Raw genomic sequence first — 24,086 nt, forward strand, 5'->3', positions numbered from 1 at the left:
AACCAATCACTAAAATCTCATATATGCGTTCAAGCCCAACTCTAGCTACTTTTTTAAAGTCACCCTAAAGGTTTGGGGGGAAAAAGCAGATCTGGCTGCACTACTCACCCCCTTTCTAGTGCTGTTGCCCGCAGTACCTCTTCTCCACCACAAGATGTCCTCAGTCTTTTTGATTTGAAGCTCTTAGGAGGCACCATCATTGTGCTGTTGTGGAATCTTTTCTTGTCAGGTACAAATACCTGTTACCTGTTAGTCAGTGATACCAAATCAGAAATATGTAGCTACATAGAGATCAGACCAGACTCAGTTGTTGAATCAAAGTGATCTAAATTTTATTGTTCCGCGTCTGAGATTAAATATACCATGTGACGTATGAAAAGTAGGTTGTATTAAGATATTCATTGACCAATCACGAGTTAGCAGAACGTTTTAATAAGTTTAGTGTTAAAAGTCTATATTGCGACCCCTGCAATTTTCATCAGAGACTTTCCAAGGGACTTTTGCAGAAGATACATATATGTCCTGTGGTCAAGATATCCAGACAGGGTTCGTATTCTGAGATAGGGAATTTTCATTGTTGCAAAATATTTCAGCCCATCAGATATATTTGTAGCTTTTGAAAGTTGCATGAAACATGAAAGAAATAAGATAGAGATATAGGATTAATATTTTGAAGCCATTTTGTCTTAAGTAGCCATCTTTGCCACCTCAGTGCCTTGCACCCTCGGTGAGGAGAGCAGTGCTGACTACACTTACTGCTTACTGCTACACTTACTGCCACATTAGTGGTTCTCAACCTTTTTTAAAACCAGGACCCGGTAAATTCTTCCAAAATCTTCCATGCTCCAACAGTGAAGAATAAAGTTTATACTCACGCAAGAAAAGTATGAGAATGCAAAACATCTACTGAAATGCTGGAAGGCTTTAGGTGGGGCTAGATGTCACTGTAGGGTGGGGTGGGGGGGCAGGTGCAGATTTGGTGGCCCTGTATGGGAAGAGGTTTCTGTTGGAGGCAGGGGAGCACTGTGATAGGTTGGAGGCACTGTGGGACATAGTTGGAAGTTAGGGGCACTATAGAGGGCTGGAAGCTCTGCAGAAAATTGGGGAGCACTGGCTGGAATAAGGGCTAGGGAGAGGCAGTGCAGAGTTGAGCTACAACATTTTAGTATACTTTCAAATGTAATTTTCAATATTTTTAAACCTGCAGCTTTCATTATGTAGCCCCTTGTCCTAAACAACGGATACTATGCCAATTTCGTTGTTGGCTGGGCTGTATGGCTGGACTGTAGTTGGCTGAGACCGATAATATAGTTTTTCACCTAGTTTTTCCATAAGCTTAAGTTGGCTTGCGATTTCTTAATGTCTCCAATAGATGTCACTGTATCACTGGTCATAGTATACGATTTCACAAATAAAACTATATATAAGTATATAAATATTTGTATTGTTTTCAGCTAATCCAGTAGGAGGTTTAGGCCACTGGTGCATGCTGGTGGAGGATATAGATATTTGGGACAGGCTATGCATTCTCTCTCTTTCCTTGGGCTGAAGTTTAGGGAGATGCTACTGAAAGGAGCTCTGCTGTTAGGCCCAATAGACTGTTTTGGGACCTTACGTGTGCTGAAGTGGTCCTGAAGCAGTTCTACCTGGTCTGGACTGGAGGAAACTGTGTCAAGGAGGAGACCCAGGGGAGGCCCCTTGCTGGATGGAGATGGGAAGAAGGCTTGCCTCTCAGAAGGGCCTAGTGACTTACTTGGAGGATGCACTGAAATTTGGGAATGTGCTGACAGTGTTGCAAGGTTGGCTTAAAGGTTCTGACACTAAAGCTGGACATTCATCTGGAGAGTCTGTAAGTGATCTACTACAGTATCTGGGACATCCTATTCCTCACCACCTAAAAAATGAAAACAAAGGTTAGTTTATTTATTTATTTTTTTAATTACAAACATGTCATCCTTAACAGCTCTGTTTAATGGTTCTTGCACAGAGCAGCCCCAATTCTCTTCTTTTCGGGTCCCTCTCTGGCACTCCTGGCTTCTCCCCCGCTTGCTATGGGGGCAGTGGTGCATGCTCACTACCGAGCCCCACTCTATACCAATGAGGAAAGAGAGACCCACAACACCCGAGGCTCCTGTGCACATCGTTGGATCAAAAGGGGGCTCAGGTGAGTATTGTGGGGGACTGAACGGCTTACCTTTTTCTTGCGCCCCCCGGAGGCAGGAAAAAAAGGAGGGACCCTGGTTATTACGGGGTGTCTTACCCTTGGAGGATTGAGGAAGAAGAGTACTCTTCCCGCCAGTCAGCCCCTTGGTTAACTCATCCAATGAGTCGCCAAACAACCGGTCACCCAGAAAAGGGAGATCGGCTAAGGCTTTCTTAGAAGCTTGGTCAGCTGTATCGTGAAAGAGCGCCAAAAATCACCCGCGTCCCTGCCGGCGTGGGCTCATTAGCCAATTTTAAAGTATCCCGCACTGAAATAATCAGGGCTTCCACTAAGGCGCGTTCCCGTGCTGCAGCTGAAGAAGACAGGTCATCTTCACCATCTGACTGTGAGGGCAGCGACCACTCAGGTATGGGGGCGTCCGAGGCAACCCCATCAAGCCTCTGAATCAGAGCACACCTCCATGGAAGGAGAAGCCGTTTTTGGCTATCAAACTTTTTCATGATTAAATCAACTTTAGTCACCAGGCTTTCCAGGGCTGCTGAAATCGTGGCCAGTGACTGCGATCCGGACTGTCTGGGTGTCGAGTGGGTCTGAGGGTGATCGCACAGTTTGGGACTCCATATTGCAATTTTCAAAAAACGATGTAGTGTCGCTTTAAGGGCGTTGATCGCCGTATCCACCACTGATCGACACAGTCTGCAGGGAACCCCTTTAAACCAAACTGACAGCAGAAATTGAAAGGATATGCCCGCAGGGACCCCAAGTACTGTACCACTTTAGACAAACTGTCCTCCTGAATCCTTCAGCAGCATGGCGCGAAAGGCAGGAAGTGACCTTGGCTCAGCAGCAGGAAATGACTACACAGGAAGTGATGTCGCCTGAATAAGGTTACACTGCTGAGTATAGCACCAGGGCTATACAAAGATGGATGCCCATACAAAACAATAGGAAGCTACAGGGAAAATGGCTGCCCCATACAAGGCTATGGGGGAAAAAAATCACATTGCCCATAATATGGCGGCGCCCACGACGACCCACGCGGCTAGGGACCGACACATGAAGGCCTCAGGAACCACAACAGGTACCAGCAAGCCCAAGGTACCATGTCACCACCCCCCCCCCCCCCCCAGAGTGCCAGGGCACTTTAGACACCCAGCCACCATGAGAGCAGGGGGTCTTGGGAGGAACAAAGAGAACAAGTAGGCTGGTATTTTAAGACTAGGTTAGTGATGTAGGTGGGGGCTGAGTTGTGGGTGACTTTGTAAGTTATTGTTAGTATTTTGAATGTAATCTGTTGGGTAAGTGGCAGCCAATGGAGGGATTGGCAGATAGGGTGTCACATACCTGATCCAAGGCCAAGATGCTGAGAGGGCTCCCTTTGCAGGTAAGTGCGGCACACCCCTGAAGGTGGTACAGGAGGTGTAGCGCCAAAAGTAGCGCTGGTTACCCACAGGGTGCTGAAGAGCTGGGCCAGTGGACCCCTGGAGGGTGCTGGAGAAGGCAGGATACACAGCAAGGCAGATGTCTCTCGAGAACTCCAGAGGAACTTGGCAGCCTTGTGCACAAATGGAAGCAGTGGTAAAGTCCAGGCTGAGGATCAAACATGGGTAGTCAGTCCGAGGATAAGGCAGGTAGCTAAACAGGAACTAGCTGAGGTCTTAACAAGGAAGCAGGCAGGAGAAGATAGCAAAGTCTGTAATGTGAGCCGAAGTCATACACAGGAAGGCTGACAGATAGTATGGGGTCATACACGGGTGATCAACAGGAGCAAGATTGGGGAAGCAAGCTAGAGGGTCAACGCCAGGAGGAGAAGCTCAAATAAGGTCAGGAACAAGCTGGGTCACAAGAGGGAAATCGAAAAAAAGTATGCAGAAGTTCAGGAACACGGGAAGGCTGACAACAATCCAGCAATCTGATGGATGCCACAGCAGTCTTTTTTAGGCCAGCATGTGGCCGTCTCTGTCACGCATTGCGTGCGCCGTTGCGTTCACGCATTGACCAATTTGCGCCTCTGCGTATGACTGTTAGCCGCTCCCGCGCCAGGGCGCACAGGGATGGGCTGGACTACTGCCAACATTGCCAGTTCTCCTACGGCCATTTTCCTGACATAGGGGTAGCAGACACTGAGTAGTTTGTAAGATGGATGAGTCTGCCAGCAGCATTTATGATGGACTGAATAGGGGATAGCCTATGTAAAGGTAAGCCAATGAAGAGGGAGTTGCAGTAGTCGAGACAAGAGATAACCAGGGAGTGAATTAGGAGCTTTGTGGTTTCATTGGTTTGGAAGGTGTTTGGAGATGGTTTGAAGATGTTGTGAAGGTTGAGGCGGCAAGATTTGGAAAGTGATTAGATGTGAGGCCAAAAGGATAGTTCAAAATCCAGGATAACAGCTAGCACCCTGGCATGTGGGGATGGGCTGATAGTAGTGCTATCGATCTTGACAAAGAAATCAGGAAAAGGGGCACGTGGGGGAGCTCAGTTTTGGATAGAATGAGTTTGAGGAAGTGGTGTGACATCCACGCTGATATGTCTGTTAGTAAATTTGTGATACCTGAGGAAACTGAAGGAGTGAGCTGAGGGGTAAAGAGATAAATTTGGATGTCGCCAGCATAGAGATGGTATTGGAAGCCATGGGAGGCTTACCAAGGGAGGAGGTGTAGATAGAGAATAAGAGGGGTCCAAGAACAGAACCTTGGGGGACCCCGACAGAGAAAGGGAGAGGAGAGGAGGAAGAAGAATTGTAAGTTTGTAACGCTCTGGCGTTTGTTTTAGTGAACTGGATTTGCAGCTGCAGAATTTCCACTCAGTAGTCCTGTAGAGATGTGTTGAATCACCATATCCAACTCTCCAGACTCATCATTGTGGCCCAGCCTGCTTCAGCATGCACATATACAGACACTCAGATAAGATGTTCCTGGAGTGATAGTTTGTATGCGATAGTATAGAGGTGATGTGCTGAAAGGACAGGCGTGAGTAGTGATAGCAATGATAGGCACTCAAGTAGTAATGTTCAGGAGTGTTAGCAGATGGTGATAGATAGTATGCAGGTAGGTTAGCAATCATGTACAAGTAACAGGTGGTAGGGGACAGCAGATGAATGTACAGGAGATGCTAACTTAGTGCAAGGGTATAGATGGTAGTAGACTCAAGAGCTAGCAATCTATGTAACAGTGCAGATGATAGAAATAGTAATGCATAGATAGCAACAGTCTTTAGTATGCAAGAGTAGATAGTGTAAGTTGATAGGAAGGAATCCCCTGTGGGGTACTTATCACTAGTTGGTTTAGAGAGGTGAGGGGTCCAGTAATGAGATAAGGATCCGGTAGCGAGATATAGGATCAAGTAGCGAGATACAGGATCAGTAGCGAGATACAGGATCAAGTAGCGAGATACGGGATCAAGTAGCGAGACTAGGATATAGTTGGTAGTAGACTCAAGAGCTAGCAATCTATGTAACAGTGCAGATGATAGAAATAGTAATGCATAGATAGCAACAGTCTTTAGTATGCAAGAGAAGATAGTGTAAGTTGATAGGAAGGAATCCCCTGCGGGGTACTTATCACTAGTTGGTTTAGAGAGGTGAGGGGTCCGGTAGTGAGCTAAGGATCAGGTAGCGAGATACAGGATCAGTAGCGAGATATAGGATCAAGTAGCGAGATACAGGATCAAGCAGCGAGACTCCGGTCTATCCAGATATTGGGGATATAGCTGGAGGCTTCGGCAGCATCACACAAGGCTGTATAACAGGCGGTTTGCACGAACCTTGTGAGTGAAAGCCGGCGATTGAAATAGCCGCTCAGAGCCGCGCCTAGTGATGACGTCATGAGAGTTGAAGGGACAGGTAGCTATATGCATTCCACCTACCTGAATGGTGGAACGCAATGCGGAAATAAGAGGCTGGAAGGGTACCGAAGGTACCAGGATCTTACAGTACCCCTCCCCGTAAGGCCAGCTCCGGAAGGCCTATAGCACTGGTCTCTCCGGGTATTTGGAGTGGAACCTTCGTATAAGCTTGGGAGCGTGAACGTCAGAAGTAAGCATAGCTTTCAATGCTTCTTCAAATAACCTCAGATCCTCCCTACGTACCACCGTGCCATTAGAAGCGCGTGTGCAGTCAGGTGCAAGAACCTCAATATTTTGATTGGAAGCTATAAGGGTGCTTGCCAAAACAGGAATTTCTTTAGGTAGTGGTACAGGAGGTTTTTTAGAACATGGTACAGGGTTCACTGGAGTTGAAGGAAGGGCTTCTACAGGAGTATTTATTCCAACATTTGCCAAATTCTGGGTGTCCTTTTCTGATATAGAACGGGGACAGGGCTGGCAACAGCCTTGGCAATTTCCAGGCTGTTTTTCAGGGAAGACAGCACGGATTTGCTTGGCCTCCACTGGGAGAGCCTTAGGCCTAGATGGTCGGGTTGGGCAAGATGTAATGAAATGTCCCCCCACTCCACAATAAAAACAAAGGCCACAGATTCTCCTGTGATCTTTTTTTTGTAAAGACAGCCTAGTATGCACGGTACCAATCTCCATAGGCTCCTCATCAACTTCTGGAGGACCAGGGTCTAAAGAAGGTGTGTCAGAGTGACAAGGCTGACTGTTTAAGGCAGGCTTGTACTACCATGACCAGGCAGAATCACCATACTCATTTGGTTTTCTTTTTTCCCTAGGTACCCGGGGTCTGCGGGAACCTGGAGCAGGTTTAGGAGTAGGTTTTTGGGAGGGGAGACACTGAGAGTGCATGGCAATTGTAAATGACTCCCAATTGTCTAGGATAGGACTTTTCTCTTGCAGTTTCTGGTATGCCCATGTTTTCATCTTTCCGGAAAGCAAATTAATGGCAGCATGAACTTTAATAAAGTCATTATGATAGGTCCTGGGCTTAAGGACAAATAGGAGCTCACAATCCATCCGGAAAAAAAAAAAATGAGGAATGGGAACCATCAAACCTGTCTGGTAACAGGACAAGGGGTTCTGGGGGTTGAGCAGCAGTAGGCTGTGACACAGAAGCTAATTGCTTTTTTAAGGTATGGTTTTCGTTTAGTATTTCAGTAAGAGTCTGAACTAACCCATCTACCTTTTGTGTTAGGTGCATCACATGAGTGGCTAATTCTGCTGAATCCATTTTTTTTCGGGTTCGTGCAATCTGTAACGCTCTGGCGTTTGTTTTAGTGAACTGGATTTGCAGCTGCAGAATTTCCACTCAGTAGTCCTGTAGAGATGTGTTGAATCACCATATCCAACTCTCCAGACTCATCATTGTGGCCCAGCCTGCTTCAGCATGCACATATACAGACACTCAGATAAGATGTTCCTGGAGTGATAGTTTGTATGCGATAGTATAGAGGTGATGTGCTGAAAGGACAGGCGTGAGTAGTGATAGCAATGATAGGCACTCAAGTAGTAATGTTCAGGAGTGTTAGCAGATGGTGATAGATAGTATGCAGGTAGGTTAGCAATCATGTACAAGTAACAGGTGGTAGGGGACAGCAGATGAATGTACAGGAGATGCTAACTTAGTGCAAGGGTATAGATGGTAGTAGACTCAAGAGCTAGCAATCTATGTAACAGTGCAGATGATAGAAATAGTAATGCATAGATAGCAACAGTCTTTAGTATGCAAGAGTAGATAGTGTAAGTTGATAGGAAGGAATCCCCTGCGGGGTACTTATCACTAGTTGGTTTAGAGAGGTGAGGGGTCCAGTAATGAGATAAGGATCCTGTAGCGAGATACAGGATCAGTAGCGAGATATAGGATCAAGTAGCGAGATACAGGATCAGTAGCGAGATACAGGATCAAGTAGCGAGATACGGGATCAAGTAGCGAGACTAGGATATAGTTGGTAGTAGACTCAAGAGCTAGCAATCTATGTAACAGTGCAGATGATAGAAATAGTAATGGATAGATAGCAACAGTCTTTAGTATGCAAGAGTAGATAGTGTAAGTTGATAGGAAGGAATCCCCTGCGGGGTACTTATCACTAGTTGGTTTAGAGAGGTGAGGGGTCCGGTAGTAAGCTAAGGATCAGGTAGCGAGATACAGGATCAGTAGCGAGATACAGGATCAAGTAGCGAGATACAGGATCAAGTAGCGAGACTCCGGTCTATCCAGATATTGGGGATATAGCTGGATGCTTCGGCAGCGTCAGACAAGGCTGTATAACAGGCGGTTTGCACGAACCTTGTGAGTGAAAGCCGGCGATTGAAATAGCCGCTCAGAGCCACGCCTAGTGATGACGTCATGAGAGTTAAAGGGACAGGTAGCTATATGCGTTCCACCTACCTGAATGGTGGAACGCAAAGCGGAAATAAGAGGCTGGAAGGGTACCGAAGGTACCAGGATCTTACAAAGTTACGCTAAAGGTTCCGGTTGGATGAGTAATAGGGTGACGAGGTTAATCAGCACCTCCAAATGTCCCTATTGTGCCTGCTCCTGTATTGTTTTAATTTTAGATGGAGAAGAAAGGAATTAGAACACCTGTCAGGTTTCTATGGCTGTCTGTGCTCCCCGTTAAGGAGATTCACCCGCTCAATATGTTCTATTTGCTGTTCACCAAGAGTGAAAATGCTACATTTTGGGCTGTCATGAAAACAGGAAGAGAGGGGAAATCTTCCAATAGGGACGCTGGCTCTGATGATTCTGATTACAATCAGGGATTTCCTCTTGTTGAAGGGATTTCTCTCACTTCCTGATTGGCTATGGGACAGGAAATGAAGGGAAATCTCTCCAATAGGACACAGATGGCAAAAAAAAAAAAATGAACAGGGGTTATAAACCTCCCTTACTGCATCCAAAATGAAAAAAAAAAAAATGTTTTGCCTTTATTTCTACTTTAAGGTAAATTGGGAAAACTTTCTTACTTTAGCATGGTTGCATTTTTACGGGATGGTATTAGTCACTCTCTGAGCATTTTCCCTCCTTTAACTATCTTCAATGAGGTCACACTGAATAAATATTTCATTCATTATTGGTACTTTTCTATATTTGTGCAACTGTTAAAAGGGCAAATCTTATTCATCAAGTAATGATAATTGAATTAATGAATCCCGTATAAATTAGCTGCTAATTACTACCTCGATGATAGCAAGCTCCTGTAGACGTTAAGGAGAATAAATTTATTAGGCGAAAATATACCAAGAAGAAAATAGAGAAATGGGGGGGGGGGGGGGGGGTATGATTGCTGTGTGGTTTCTTTAACACGAAATACAATGATTAAAATTTAAATATAAAAAGAAAATGTAAAATACAAGTTGTTTTGGAATTGATTAGACTACTATTCATCCCAATAATATTTTTGACCACTGCAAGATCTGTCCCCTGTGCAGCAATTCTTACCTTCATGCTAATAGAGTTTTGCACCTTAAAGCGTTTGTTACCCCAACCCCTTCCTGATATGTGCCTGCTGTACCATGTACTTTTATGAAAAAGTATCCTGTTCTCTTTGTATTGCTTCCTTTGTGTGACATCCCTGGTTGTCCTGCCAGTCCCTCTGCTTTCCCATTAAAAACTGACCACATTAAGCAGGAGAGCAAACCACGGTCAGTTTTTTATTTATCTGTGCAGTAATCCAATGTGACATTTTGCCTTCCTGTAATAAGGCATTAAATAGAAACTAGAATAACATGGACTTTCTAGGCACCAATAGTAAAAAAAAATCACAATTTTTATTATTAAACAAAGAATAAAAAGCACATAACATCACACATAAAAAAACACATATAAGATTTAAAAAAAACAATCTCCAACCAACATATAACCCAACCTCATGTGTCTATCCCAGGATGGGATCCCCCAATGGTTAGCACAACGGTTACGGTTAATAAATGAAAAGAGAGTGGGTTCTTGCTTGACATGTTTCGCGACGTGTCGCTTCCTCAGGAGCTCGTCAGAACATTCCCAGGATATCTGCAATGATGTGTAGCAGAAGTGAAAGGCCTTAGTGATTTCCTCAACTCATAATAGTACCAATAAACCAATAGGTCTTGGAGGCCGTTCATCTGATGGTGAATAGAATACCAACAGCTCACTGGTACCCTGTACCTCAACGGTGCCAGCGTGGGATAGAGTGATGCGGTTCATATGTGTCACATTTTGGGAAAGGCGACAAATGTAAGGGCATATATGTCCCCCAACCAGGGGAGGACTGGGCCAGGGGGCAGGGGGGCATTTGCCCCCCCCCCCCCCCCCGGGCTGCTCTGATACCCCGTAAAAAGGCTGCACCGCTTCTGCCACTGACATGCCTAAAGGATTCCCGGTGAAGAGAAGTAAAAATTCCCCACCACAGACCTACTAAGTGTGGGATGAAAACAAGGTCAGAGTTCAGGTTCCCCCCCCCCCCCCCCCCAGCATGGATGGTGTAAACGGTGTGTAAGCAGAGGCTGGATCCATGGCCCACTGAAAACTCTCCTCCCCCGGCCAGCCTCAAGTTCGGCCAGTGAGTAGAGAGTACCTAGAGTGGAGCTCCAGCCTGGAATGAGGGTCAGGAGGAGGCCGGGAAGAGGGAGAGTGGGAGGAGGGCCGAGTCACTGCACCATGGGCCTCTGTTTTATTCTTGTCCCCCTGGGCTCAAAATTGCCAGTAAGCCCCTATCCCCAACATTAGATGATGGTGAATAGTGGCAATAAGGCGGTAACCTGTAGAAGGTTGCAGATGTAATAAATAGGCCAGTAGTTAATAGAGATGAATATCTTAATCCTGGGTAGTGTGTAAGTACCCACAAAGGTTGCTGCAGTACAGGTGGTTTCTCCGCTGTTGCACAGATCACCATATTATACGCACTCGTGGTACCACCCCACGGTAGTGCTCAGTCTTTCTTTTTTGTTCCCGTAATAAGGACCAGTCACTGCTGCTCTCCCTCCTTGCGCAGGGTGGCTGGTCTGGTCTCCGCCCCCTCTTGTAGTTTTCTGCAGGCAGCCTGTAGTGGGTGGAGCCTGATGGGCCCCTCCCACAGCTCTGCTTTCTGCCTAGGCTATGTACAGCACAGTGATGACATCACTGTTCATTCTTACAAGGTAATGACTGGCTTTGCAAAATGGTTTGCCATGCACAACGTAGATTTGTACCCTTTGTAGCTATTGGCTATTAGCTAATATATTTAAATTTTATGTTTATATAAAAGTGTTGTTTCTGGAATTCAGCTTTAAATAAAACCTGACTGGCTGTCATTGGTTCCATCATCCTACACTTTTTTTCCCCAGATCTTATTAAAAAGGACTTTATGTATTTTATTATGTCGCTGGGCCCAAAATGGTGCCAAAATCCTAAATCTGATTTTTGAAAAAAAAAAAAAAAGGATTCTTATAAGGATAAGCTGCTCCATGGCATCCATGAGGTTAAGTGTCAGATAGTCTTCAACTCCCCCAGTAAAAAAAAAGGGACAGATATCATGTCTCTCTGGCAGGGGAAGAGTTAAGGCGGCTCACCCCGGGCTGAGAGTGACCCATTTATTGGAGCGGAGTGTGTATACAACCCTGAGCTGAGCCAAGCCTGAAGAGTGTGAGCTCCCGAGATTAGGGCAAATCTCTCAGCCTCGTTACACAGCGAAGATGGATCTCGGCAAAGAGACGTACACGCTGCCAGGAGAAAAGAGGGGGCTGCTGCTTTGACAAGTGACATGTTATAGATACAGGGATAATTACTCACACAAACACGATCGTCTGTCTGCGCTTATACGCCATATACATCTATTTGCATTACTGAATGACACATGACCGCGCTGACTGAACAATGGCTAAATAAGAACCCTCCCGGAATCTCACATATAGAGCTAAGGATTTTATTTAAAGGAACAGTCCACCCAGAACTGATATTTCAGTTTTTGCTGAATGCTGGAGGGTCAATCTACCTGCATGTTCTTACCTTTCAGGCCTCTTTCACATGCAAGGTTTAATTCAATGGGCCATTCAAGTCAATGACGCCATCGTCAAGGGACCGTTCAAGTCAATGACGCCATTGTCAAGGGGCCGTTCAAGTCAATGACGCCATTGTTAAGGGGCCGTTCAAGTCAATGACGCCATTGTCAAGGGTCCGTTCAAGTCAATGATGCCATTGTCAAGGGGCCGTTCAAATCAATGACGCCATTGTCAGAGGGCTGTTCAAGTTAATGACGCCATTTTTTAAGGGGCTGTTCAAGTCAATGACACCATTGTCAAAGGGCCATTCAAGTCAATGACGCCATTGTCAAGGGGCTGTTCAAGTCAATGACGCCATTGTCAAGGGGCCATTCAAGTCAATGACGCCATTGTCAAGGGGCTGTTCAAGTCAATGACGCCATTGTCAAGGGGCCGTTCAAGTCAATGACGCCATTGCCAAGGGGATGTTCAAGTCAATGGGGCCATTTTCAGTGGGGCCACGTCAAACACGGCCACTCAAGTCAAAAGGGTTGAGTCACAACCACGAGCCAAGCAGTTGCAATGCATTAATCCTATTATAAATTTCCATTTGGCAAAAAAAAAAAAAATTTAATAAACAGGCATTCAGGAGGCCACAAGTCACCTCTTGAACACCTGCTTAGCTGCACTATAAAAAGCGATCCACCAGAGATCCGTTTTCAGAAAATGGACTAGAGTGAGGCTGGGTTTAAACTGATGCAAATTGAATGCAGCGAAACCTGCATCCAATTCGCATGACAGGAGACTGTGACCGTCTCCAAATGGAGCCAGTTCACATATCTCCGGGGCGGCTTCGGAGCAGATTGCACAGGGGTCCTGTGCGTCTTTGGCTTAGTTTCAGGTCCAAATTCAGGGGGGCTCATTAGGAGGAGTTCCCAGGAGGGACCCACTGTCCCAGACTTTCTCTGACTTCACTCATAGATCCCAACCGTCCCTGATTTTGAGGGACTGTCCCTGATTTGGAGAAATGTCCCTCTGTCCCTCTTTCCTCTTCATTTGTCCCTCATTTTGGTCTGATCTATATACAGTAGTTGTATAAAAAGTGCACTTTTTATCTTTCAAAAAGTGTTTCCCAGTGCTAAAACTTTCCTCCAATTTATAAATTACTGCATCTGTAAATTTTAAAAGACAGTAAAAGGAATAATAGTGGTAAAAAAAAAAAAAAAGCACTTGTGGGTTTAACCAAATTATATTTTTTTGTATAATTCTCCTTTAAAGGGGGCGTGGCAGGAGGTGTGTCCTATGCCTACATAATTTTTCTAGTAGATGTCCTTCATTCAAATCTCAAAATGATGGGAGGTATGCTTCACTGGCTGCATGCTTAATCTGCATTAATAACTAAGGAATCATTGAGAACATTGGGGAGCAGTACACATAATATGATCATTTTACATTTCTCATTTATATAGTAAAAACTTTTAACCACTTCAGTTCCGGACGATTTACCCCCCTTCCTGACCAGGCCATTTTTTGAGATATGGCACTGTGTTACTTTAACTGAGAATTACGCAGTCATGGGACACTGTACCCAAATAAAATTTATGTCTGTTTTTCATACAAATAGAGCTTTCTTTTAATGGTATTTCATCACCTCTGCAGTTTTAATTTTTTTTGCGCTTGCGCTATAAACAAAAAAAGACTGACAATTTAAAAATATATATATTTTTTACCTTCTGCTATAAAACATATCTAATAAAAAATGTTTTAAAAAATCAAATGTTTTCATCAATTTAGGCCAATATGTATTCTGCTACATGTTTTTGGTAAAAAAAAAATCCCAATAAGCGTATATTGATTGGTTTGCGCAAAAGGTATAGCATCTACAAACTATGGAATAGATTTATGGAATTTTTATTTATTTTTTACTGGTAATGGCAGTGAGCAGCAACTTATAGAGGAACTGCGATATTACAGCAGACAAATCGAACACCTGACACTTTTGACACTTTTTTTGTTTTTTAAATTCTTTTTATTACATTTTTTTCAAAGACAAAAAAAAACAAATACAAGAGAAAAGACCATACCAATACAAAACATTTAAAAAAAACATGTAGTATTCCTTAAATAAACATAAGGGAACAAAAAAAAAAAAAAAATAACCATATACCCCACAGTATACATATAATTCCTGGCTTTTTCTCTTCTATAAACCTTAATCTTTGAAGCATTGATACCTTTACCGATCTACTCCTCCTGACTGTATTTGGGGGTCCTCTCCCCAGGGAAGAAGAGAAAAAAAAAAGGAACTCCACCATAAACGTGAAGAAAATTGTGAGGAGGAGAATAAAAAAAAGAAAACATTTATAGATAAACGAGACTTAAAAAAACAAAAAAAATAGAATAAATGTGAGTTATTCATTCATCAATTAGTAGTAAGTATTTTTTATTTTTTTGGGAACTGGGAACCAGTAACACCAATCCAGTGATCAGTGCTAAAAATATACACTGTCACTATTCTGACTCCAATTATTGTAATAGTGAGTTATCCCTTGCTGAGACCTATAAGCAGATGCAATCACCGCAGACAATTGATATCAGATAGCTTGAACTCACCAGACACTGTTTCTTCCATCCAGGTAGGTTTTATTGCAAGTAGTAGGTATAGCAGACTATAAAATGTAGCAGATGATTCAAAGATGGTATCTGCAGGTCAAAACATGGTAATGTGTTCCCGGATGCGAGCAGTTTTAATGAAAGCCGAGACAGATGTGGCCACCAGAGCGCCGCAACCCCTACCCCCTAAAAAAAAAGAAAAAAAAATGACAAAAAGAACAAATAAAGTTTTGAAAAAAAAAAAAATTGTGTTCGCAGGCCTATGCGCTGGGCCTGGTGGCTACGGGGGGGGGGGTTTACAACCCAGAAGAGGCGCCGATTGGCTGCCTTCTGGGGGCGTAACCTGGGCGCAGGAAAAAGCGCTGAGCCACCCCCACCTTCGTGATATCCTGGCTGTGATTGGTCCAGTCTCCAGCCTGGACCAATCATCATCCAGGACATCGCTGACTCGCAATGGGGGCGGTGCCGGTGCGTGCGTCAGTCACGCACCGTCACCGCCCGATCTCCTTCCCGCCGCCCGAACCGGAAGACAGAAGACTGAAGAGGAGGACGTCCACGGCGCTGCTCGTCTCGGTTCCCGGAATCCCGCCGCCGTCAGAAGGTAAGTGATTGAAGCCGACCTGTGCCCTCACCTGTGCCATGCCTGTACCATCACCTGTGCCATGCCTATGCCATCACCTGTGCCATGCCTATACCATCACCTGTGCCATCACCTGTGCCATGCCTATACCATCACCTGTGCCATGTCTATACCATCACCTGTGCCATCACCTGTGCCATGCCTATACCATCACCTGTGCCATGCCTATACCATCACCTGTGCCATACCTGTTCCATGCCTGTGCCATGCCTATACCATCACCTGTGCCATGCCTATGCCATCACCTGTGCCATGCCTATACCATCACCTGTGCCATGCCTATACCATCACCTGTGCCATACCTGTGCCATCACCTTTGCCATGCCTGTGCCATGCCTATACCATCACCTGTGCCATGCCTGTACCATCACCTGTGCCATGCCTATACCATCACCTGTGCCATGCCTATACCATCACCTGTGGCATGCCTGTACCATCACCTGTGCCATGCCTATACCATCACCTGTGCCATGCCTATACCATCACCTGTGCCATGCCTGTGCCATGCCTGTACCATCACCTGTGCCATCACCTGTGCCATCACCTGTGCCATGCCTGTACCATCACCTGTGCCATGCCTATACCATCACATGTGCCATGCCTATACCATCACATGTGCCATGCCTATACCATCACCTGTGCCATGCCTGTACCATGACCTCAAAGTCATGCAATTTTTTTACCGCGTTTTTTGCCGCGAAGCAATACCTATTACATTTTTCTTTTTGCACCCCCCCAGAAAATTTTGAGCACCAGCCGCCACTGGTGGCCATCTCTATTCCCCCAAGCATAAAGAAAGAGGAACATGAAATACATCATAACTGGGAGGGGACAGGAAGGAACACATAAGGGAAAGACAGGAGGGCAAGTGCAACAACCGAAACAACCACAAGATGGCAGTATAAACCAATTATAAATACATTACTATAACTATGCATTGTTACATATTGGTGTAACAGCACAGTCACTGTACTAATGACACTAGCTGGTATGGGGTTAACACCAGGGGTGATCAAAGGGTTAACTGTGTGCCTGATCAGTGTTTTTTTTCTTCTACTGTGTGGGAGGTGCTTTTACTAACGGAAGGCATAGATCCATGTTTCTGCTTTACAGGAACACAGGATCAATGCCTTCCACACTGACAGAACGGCAATATGCCTTGATTAGATAGGCAGATTGCCATTCAGCCTGTGTACCGAACAATCAGTGGGTGCCGGCGCTAATTGGGTCACAAGCACAGCGGTAGCGAGCCTCTAGCGGCGCGCTTGATACCTGGAAATGCAGGATCACATATATATACGTGATCCTGCGCAACACGGCCACCCTGCTATGGGTGGGCAAGTGGTTAAAGATATTCCCTAATAGCACAAAGGATATCAATTCACTCAGTGTGCCTTTGCAAACCCAGATATTATCTTGTGTATGAAGCTTGTGCTGTGGGAGGGGCCCAGCAGAACCCACCCACTACAGGCTTTTTGGAGAAAACTACACGAGGGGGCGGAGACAAGACCAGTCACCCTGCATAGGGAGAGAGAGCAGCAGTGGCCGGTCTTTATTACAGAAAGCAAAGTTCCTGGACAGGGCGAATGTATTTAGACTCCCACCCCCCCCCCCCCCCCCCTTACTTCTACAAGCCAAAATACTGGTTGGAGACTGTAATGTCCACTGTTTTCCTGTGAATACTGGAAGTTCAGGAAAGCGGCACTTAGGGAGCAGGGCCAGCGGCACTCAAAGATGTATACTGCAAGTGCTGGGAGAAAATTGGAACGTTTGTTAAATGAGTTTATGTTATGTGTTATGCTAAAAAAAGCTGAGGGTTTAATACTACGGAAGTGTTAGCCAGTGCTTTGGTATTTGGGGCTCTTTACAAGTCAGAGTTAGTTAGAAGAACGTTTGGATTGTCTTCTTGTTCAAATTATGGTTAAGATAACAAAATGGATGCCCCATTGCTAATTCCAGGAAGATTTACTTTAACCCAATTAACCTTCAGGTTGTGCAGTAACTTAACACATTTTCTGAGATAACAGCCAGGCAGATCTCTAGAGTATTGGTGTTCTAACAATATATAGGATCACTGTGTACCCATCCGTACCGTGCTGCTGTGTGTATATGAACTGGGGGAGTAATGAGACAGGCAATGCATACCAAGTGTAGTACAAAGTATTCAAGCCATCCTACCACAAGGAATTCATCATTAAAAAAGGAACTCCAATATTTTTAATTTTACAACAAAAACAGCACTGTTCCTTTTGTGTGTGCATTGAGCTACGGTTCTGTCGGTGTCTCCTGTGTCATGTGGCTGGTAAAACTGTGACCATATATCAGGGCTGGGACAAGGGGTGGGCAAGAGGGGACGGCTGCCCTGGGCGCTTTGGTATCATGTGAAGAAGGGAGGACACCACAAAGATTGAGGGGGAGGGGATTTGTGTTGGAAGGGGGCATTTGAGGGGCAGCAGGGGGTAAGTATTGTTTTAGGAGGGGAGTTTGGGGGGGGGGGTGGTAATAGTGGTGATTTAGGGGGATTTGTGTTGGGAGGGGGGGGGGAAGATTTTTGCTAAGAAGGCGGATTTGGGGGCAGGGAGGATTTAAAGTGGGAGGGGATGTGTATTACGAAGGCAAATTTTAGGAGTAGAGAATTTTTACTAGAAGGGGGTAATTTTTTTTGGGGGGGGAGCATTTGAGCTGGGGGGGTATTTGGGGGATGGGAGACAAGAGAGGGGGGATTTCAGCAGGGGGGATGATTTGTAGCGGGAGGAGGGGGAATGTATGCTTAGGGGGTAAGCATGCAGATTGGTGCTCATTGTTTTTGGGGGGGATTTTTGCTGACACATAATGCTTATATTTCTGGGGGGGGGGGGGGCGCAGTTTGGCATGTTCTCCCTGGGTCCCTGGGCTCGAGATGACCTTTTCCCAGCACTGCCATATATTCTGAGACTCTAATTTCTCTATGTGCTTTCTGCTTTGCTTAAATCTGCACTGTATCTGCTGTGGTAACACATCCCCACACCTCAGGGCCAAGACAAAGTGTGGGCAGGAGGGAAAGGCGCCCCCAGGCGCAGCTGTAGGATGGGCGCCCATCACCGCATGCATGCTTCAGGTCGGTGGCTGGCACTGTGTCTGCTGCAGTAATATACTCACACCTTAGAGCCAGTAGAAGGGGTGGGCAGGAGGCGCAATCTGATCAGTAGCCGCAACCAGTTGACCATGGCTTCATGTCTGCTCTGACAGCTACTGCTGTCACACTGTGCTCCAACATGCCCACTTTCCATCCCAATCGCCAAAAACTGACATGAAATATGCACTGTGCATGCTACCTTCTAGCTGCTGGAAAGCAAGTGATTGGTTACGTATGTGCAGTACACACTGCATGCCAACCATGGGCAGCCAGAGCAAGGGGGCAGAGAATAAGTGTAGGGTGGCACACCCATTCTTTGGCATGAGGAGGGCTTAATTCTGTATCGTTGTCCTGGGTTCTGGACTAACCTGTCCCCGTATTACCACACCTCCACAGCTGTGCCTAAAACATGAAACACTCCATGGGGTGGGTATTGGTTACTACAAAAGTCAGAATGTTTATTGAAAACAATTATCAGATGGGGCTAACGCGTTTCGGTGACCTGGTTTAGGACTGGATCCAAACAGTTATCCTGGACACATTGCAAATTGTCAACAAGGTTTAACAATCAAGCTCTAACACAGGTCTAATTGCTTCTCATCATATCCACGGGTAGTCCAATCATATCCACGGGTTCAGCCTTGAGCAAGGAAAAGGTGCAGATACTCCCTCCTTTTGTCTCTACCCCCTTCCCATCTCCAAGCACCGCCCCTTGGTTCCACCCCCTACCCAACTTCCAGTACCGTCCCTTTTAGAGAATACGAAACCAAGTATTTTGTATGGAATTTGATACTGATAACGATTACGAAAGTAATGCTATAAAATAGATCCCCTGCAGTTAACAACAATAGACATTGCCCCCCATCAAAAATAGACCCCCAGCAACAATGGATCCCCTCATCAACAATAGATGCCCTCAGCAACAATAGATCCACTCAGCAACAATAGATGCCCCCAGCAACAATAGATCCACTCAGCAACAATAGATCCACTCAGCAACAATAGATCCACTCAGCAACAATAGATTCCCCCAGCAACAATAGATCCACTCAGCAACAATAGATCCACTCGGCAACAATAGATTCCCCCAGCAACAATAGATCCACTGAGCAAAAATAGATTCCCCCAGCAACAATAGATCCCCTCAGCAACAATAGATCCCCTCAGCAACAATAGATCCCCTCAGCAACAATAGATCCCCTCGGCAACAATAGATGCCCCCAGCAACAATAGATCCACTCAGCAACAATAGATCCACTCAGCAACAATAGATTCCCCCAGCAACAATAGATCCACTCAGCAACAATAGATGCCCCCAGCAACAATAGATCCACTCAGCAACAATAGATCCACTCAGCAACAATATATGCCCCCCGCAACAATAGATCCACTCAGCAAAAATAGATCCACTCAGCAACAATAGATTCCCCCAGCAACAATAGATGCCCCCAGCAACAATAGATCCACTCAGCAACAATATATCCACTCAGCAACAATAGATTCCCCCAGCAACAATAGATCCACTCAGCAACAATAGATGCCCCCAGCAACAAGAGCCGCCACAAAAAATACCCCCACCCCAACAACAATAGATACCCACTAACAATAACAGATCTTCCAACAGCCAGCAACAATAGACCCCTTCCTCAACAGTAGATCCCTCCCAGCAACAATCAACCCCCCTCCAACAACAATAGATCCTCCACCAACAAAAATAAACCTCCTCAACAACACTAGACCCCCCCCCCCACACACACACACACACAACAATAGATCCCCCAGCAACCTTTGGGATGAATTAGAGCGGAGACTGCGAGCCAGGCCTTCTCGTCCAACATCAGTGCCTGACTTCACAAATGCGCTTCTGGAAGAATGGTCAAACATTACCATAGACACATTCCTAAAACTTGTGGACAGCCTTCCTAGAAGAGTTGAAGCTGTTATATCTGCAAAGGGTGGGCCAACTCAATATTGAACCCTACGGACTAATGGGATGCCATTAAATTTCATGTGTGTGTAGAGGCAGGTGTCCCAATACTTTTGACAATATAGTGTAGTATATGTATGTGTGGAATCACACAAAAGAATTGCTTGTTTTAATGAAACCTCCCTTTCTAAGTCCATCCGTCCATCCATCCGACTCTTCGTCTCTGCATGGTCGTTTTCTGCCCATGTCTCCCGTTTGACATATTCGCATTTTGTGTCTGAATAATTGAATTGTTGGCAGACAAAGTGTGAATGTACCAGTCTCAGTAAACCTCCCGGATTTGTTTGTGTTCTTATGTAAACTGAGCTACAATCCGCAGTAAATCTGTTTTTGTGAAGCAACCGCATACTGCAGCTCCTGAGATGAAAGATATTCCACATATTAGGCTGATACAAGGGATTGGGATGTTGGGGCGCAGCAAAAACCTGCATGCCGAGGCGGAGTGTGACGCTGGAGGAAAACCAGCCAGCTGTCTGAGTACAAGTCACTACAATGCCTGAAAAAAATAAAATAGCGTATTTTGATTGGTTTGCGCAAACGTTATCGCGTCTACATACTACGGGAAAGATTTATGTAATTTTTATTTATTTATTTATTTATTTTACTAGTAATGGCGGCGATCAGCGATTTTTAGTGGGACTGCGACATTGCGGCGGACAGATCGGACACCTAACTGACATTTTTGACACTTTTGGGGGGACCAGTGAAATTACTACAGTAATCAGTGCTAAAAATATGCATTGTTACTGTAATAATGACACTGGCAGGGAAGGGGTTAACCCAGGGGTGATCAAAGGGTTAAAGCGGTTGTATCCCCAAAACAAAACAAAAAAACCCTGCAGGACACTGGCATAATGTGCTAGTATGCATAGCATACTAGCACATTATGAAATACCTTACGGTCACCCAGACACAGCTGAGGGAGCTGACACGTTCCCTCGGAATCTCTTCCGGGTTCAGCGGCTCTGGCGCTGTGAGTGGCCGGACACGCGATGACATCACTCCCGCGCATGCGCGCCGGAGTTCACTTTCTGGAAAGGAGCTCTGAGGGTCCAGCAAGATACGCCAGACCTTCAGAGTGCATGTGCTGCTGGTGTCAGCGGCTTCATGCAGGATGAATATCTCCTAAACTGTGCATGTTTAGGAGATATTAATTTTACCTACAGGTAAGCCTTATTATAGGCCTTATTATAGGCTTACCTGTAGGTAAAAATTAAAAAGCGGAGTATACTACCGCTTTAAGTGTGAGCCTAGGGGGTGTTTTCTAACTGTGAGGGAGTGGGATTGTAACATCAACACAGAGACTTGTGATCCTAAATTGCAGGAACACAAGGGCTCTATGTTTAAAGCAGAGAGAACAACGGTCTGCCGTGTTTACAACAGCAGACCGCCATTCTCTCTTCACGGGGAGCGATCGTGGGTGCCCAGCGGCAATTGCGGCCACCGACCCTACGCCTTGGCTTCCCCGCTGGCAAATGGGCGCGGGGGCCCACAGGATCGCTCCCGTGAACCGCCTTACAGGTACGGCGATTCGTGGGAACCGGCCGACCTGCCGCCGTATAACCACTTGCCGACTGCTCACAGTATATTTACTGCAGCAGTCAGCCCCTCACAGGCAGAGCGACCCTAGCCTGTGAGGCTCTGGGGAGCGAGCGCACGCCGCCGGAGGCACGCTCCCGCTCGGTCACGGACCCCCTGCGCGTGTGACCGGCGGACCCGATGTCGCGATCGTCGGGGGAGAGGGAGAAAGTCAGGCGGCTAGTGTAAACAAGCCGCCTGTCATTCACCCCGGTGTAGAAACGATGATAACACGGTTCTACTATGTAGGACCGTTGATCATTGTTCCTACACCTCAAGCCACAGCCAATCACAGTTAGAATCACGCCCCTAGGGACACACACAGCCCCTCCCTCTCAAATAAAGTTAACCCCTTCACTACCAGTGTATTTTTACAGTAACAGTGCATATTTATAGCACTGATTACTGTAGAAATGTCACTGGTAACCCAAAAAGTGTCAAAAATGTCATTCAAGGGTCCGATCTGTCCGCCGCAATGTCGCAGTACCGCAAAAAAATCGCAGATCGCCGCCATTACGCGTTAAAAAAAAAACAACAAAAATTACAGATATCTTTCCCTTTGTTAGTAAACGCGATAACTTTTGCGCAAACCAATCAAAATACGCTTTTTTGCAATTTTTTTTTTACCAAACATATGTAGCAGAAAACAAATTGGCCGAAAATGTTAAAAAATTTTGATTTTTACATTTTTTTGGGGGGGGGAATTTCATATAAAAAAATGTGAAAAATATTGTTATTTTTGCAAAACTTGAAGGAGTCAGAGAAATAGTGCAGCGCAAAATAAAACACAAATAGTAATAAATATACACTGCCTGGCCAAAAAAAAAGTCACCACCTGGAACTAAGCCACTAACTAAACTAAGCATGCAGTAAGTAGCCTATTGGATATCCTATTGGATAGTTACTGCATGTGCCCAATGAATGAGGTCAGCTGACTACCTGAATATTCCGAATGACCAGGTTATTCCATCAACAGATTTTTTCTTCCCTGATGGCACGGGCATATTCCAAGATGACAATGCCGGGATTCATCGAGCTCAGATTGTGAAAGAGTGGTTCAGGAAGCACGAGACATCATTGTCACACATGGATTGGCCACCACAGAGTCCAGAACTTAACCCCATAGAGAATCTTTGGGATGTGCTGGAGAAGGCTTTGCCCAGTGGTCCGACTCCCCCATCATCAATACAAGATCTTGGTGAAAAATGAAGGCAACACTGGACGGATAATAAATCTTGTGACATTGCAGAAGCTTATCGAAACAATGCCACAGAGAATGTGTGCTGTAATCAAAGCCAACAAAATATTAGAGCGTATGACCTTTTTTTTTGGCCAGGCAGTGTATAAAAGTCCCATGTTTTCAAAATATCTATGTGGATGAATGAAAGAAGCGGAAAAGTTCAGCCACTTTGCAGGAGTGCAATCAGATCTATCATGCAAGTGGCCCAAACTGAGTGCAACCCCTCCACCACAGAAAGAATTGGCTGCTCACCCTCATTAATATGACCCCTGATAACAGGAAGGTCAATCAGCACTTTGTTCAAATGAAGGAGCCTGGATCCTCAAGTCTCCAATCACTCTCTGAAAGGCCACAAAAAGCGCTCTCTGCTAATACTGTAACATTTATTCCATAAAACTTAAAGTCTTAAACTTACAAAGCCGGCACTTAAACTAAGGGCAAGTATCAAGCGTGCATGGTGTATGAATTAAACCAGAAAAATTGCCGTGGGCGACGTCATAAGTAGCTCCTCTCCCATACGCGTTACGTCCTGGGTGGGACTTCGTCAGTGGGGAAGGAGTCTATCTTCCCAAAATCGATAACTCTAAGAGCCGGTTCACACTATTACGACTAGCCAGGGGACTTGGTCAGCCTGGCAAGTCGCGCACCGTCGGGTCCATTGAGTAGTACAGGACCGGTTCTAATAGGAGCGACACAAGTCGCTCCGACTTAGAAAAAGGGTCCTGTACTACTTCGGGGCGACCTGGAAACGACTTGCATAGACATTCATTAGATGATGTCCGTGCAAGTCGCGCCGAAGTCGCGGTGCACGCGACTTCACAGGTCGCCCCCGAAGTCGGAGCGACCTAATGTGAACGGGGACACAAGGATCCTCAAACTACGGCCTTCCAGCTGTTGCGGAACTACACATCCCATGAGGCA

The sequence above is a fragment of the Pelophylax lessonae genome (genome assembly GCF_965119305.1).
Source record: "Pelophylax lessonae genome assembly, chromosome: 11".
NCBI classification, from domain to species: domain Eukaryota; kingdom Metazoa; phylum Chordata; class Amphibia; order Anura; family Ranidae; genus Pelophylax; species Pelophylax lessonae.